The sequence below is a fragment of the Hyaena hyaena genome, unplaced genomic scaffold (assembly GCF_003009895.1).
Source record: "Hyaena hyaena isolate Hyena2069 unplaced genomic scaffold, ASM300989v1 scaffold_13, whole genome shotgun sequence".
NCBI classification, from domain to species: domain Eukaryota; kingdom Metazoa; phylum Chordata; class Mammalia; order Carnivora; family Hyaenidae; genus Hyaena; species Hyaena hyaena.
The window spans coordinates 6,697,724-6,699,621 of record NW_024080645.1 but is presented as its reverse complement, the minus strand read 5'-3'; the positions used below and the strand labels follow the sequence as shown (position 1 = coordinate 6,699,621).

Below are 1,898 nucleotides of genomic sequence, written 5' to 3'. Positions count from 1 at the left end.
GACTTTCGCTTAGGTCATGATCTCGCGGTTCGTGGGTTCGAGCCCCGCGTCGGGCTCTGTGCTGACGGCCAGCTCGGAGCCTGGAGCCTGTTTCAGTCTGTGACTCCCTCTCTCTCTGACCCTCCCCTGCTCACGCTGTCTCTCTCTCCTAGAAATAAATTAAAAAAAAAAAAAAAACACATTTAAAGTGATCAAAATCTTTCCCCCCCAGATGCAAAGAAACCACAGGCGTGTAGCAAACGGACGTGTAACGACAGGAAGATGACAAGAATTGAGCGCTGAATTAAAACCACATGCGTCCCCTCGACCTGTGTGAGCGGCGCACACGCGTGAGCATTGGCTTGGACACAAAGTCTTGAAATAAGGTGAAAGTCGAAAGTCAACAAAGGCAGACGGTGCAAATGGAAACCAAGAGAAGCCACGTTTGCAATTTTCATTCCCAAGAAGGCCGATGACAGCAAACCTTCCGACCCACAGCAGAGAGGTGAAATCTGAGTCTCTGCCCCGAGCAGTCCAGGGTCGGCGCTCACAGAGCGTCGCTGTGGGGGCTGAGCGGGAGCGGACAGGGGCATGCGGTCGCCACGGGAGGGGGAGCTCCCTTCAGTCGCTGGGGGAGGGGGGCAGCCACGGGGGTCCAAACACGTTTGAACGGCGAGTGAACAGACACATACTGAACTCTGTGTGGCAAACAGAAATTGGAAAAAAGAAACTGACCATCAATTGGGCCATGAAGAAATTGTCACATTGTCCAAAAAATTGAAATCATGCAGATAACGTTTTCTGATCCGTTGGGAGTGTGTGTTGCTATAACCTCAATGGAGGCTAAATGTGTTTTAAAGTTTATGTATTTATTTTAAGAGATACAGAGACAGCATGAGCAGGGGAGAGGCAGACAGAGAGAGAGAGGGAGAGAGAGAATCCCAGGCAGGCTCCGCACTGTCAGCCCAGAGCCCGATGTGGGGCTTGAACTCATGAAACTGCAAGATCGTGACCTGAGCTGAAACCAAGAGTTGGATGCTTAACTGACTGAGCCGCCCAGGTGCCCCGGAGGGTAAACTTTTAATATGAGTAAGTTACAGTTATGTATGCACATTGTCTCATAAGGATTTTCCTACAGGAGTTTATTCTTAATTGTGTCTAATATCACGTACAGGTATGCTGATTGCATTGATGCCCACAATAGCAAAACCTTGGCAACTCCCTGCACATCTGCTCGTGGAAACTCATTAAATACATTAAGGTGATTTGTAGGACGGAGTACGACGCAACCGTATGCAGGTCAAGCCGGCTCCAGGCAAACCACCACGAATCTCGGGGTAAAAGCTTAGCTGGAGAGAGTAATAAGGCAGCCTCACCAATGCCGACATGGAGCCATCTCCAGAATACCTTGTCGGTGGTGAACCATTAGTGTGTAAGACCACGTGTGCAGAAGGTCGCAAAGAAAAACACGCACCCACGTTTCCTGGTGGAAGAGGCTCCGAGGCAGGCGTCTCCACACCTGGTAACGGGTCGGTGTCTCTTGGATGTTGTAAAGTTTTGTGCCGTTGTGTGTATTATTCACTCGAAACAATTAAATATCAATTTACTTAGCAATAGACACAGTGACAGTGCTGTGACCCTCGATGGCCTCGTCTCCTGAGTGTCCCCCGGCCATTCTGCATTCACCGACCACCCTGAGCTGTGAGGATGTTCTGGGCCCTGTCCCCACATGGACCCTGAGACTTTCAGACTCCAGTCCACTCACCTCTGTAGCGCCAAGGACACACACCCTGTACCGCCTGGGCCAGCCCCCTGCCCCCGCTCCTCCCAGCGGGGTGACCCTGGAGAGGTAACGAGGCCTCTCTGCTCCCTGATCTCCCGCCTGAGAAATGGGGATAGCAGCATCGCCTGCCTCATGG

General features: G+C 51.5%; 1 long non-coding RNA gene across 1 annotated transcript; it reads left to right on the top strand.

Moving 5' to 3' along the window:
* The first annotated feature begins 1,016 nt into the window (after positions 1 to 1,016).
* On the top strand, positions 1,017 to 1,597 carry LOC120220218. The gene is made up of 2 exons (XR_005525496.1): positions 1,017 to 1,068; positions 1,154 to 1,597. It is a non-coding gene; the product is annotated as an uncharacterized LOC120220218 (long non-coding RNA).
* The last annotated feature ends 301 nt before the right edge of the window (positions 1,598 to 1,898 follow it).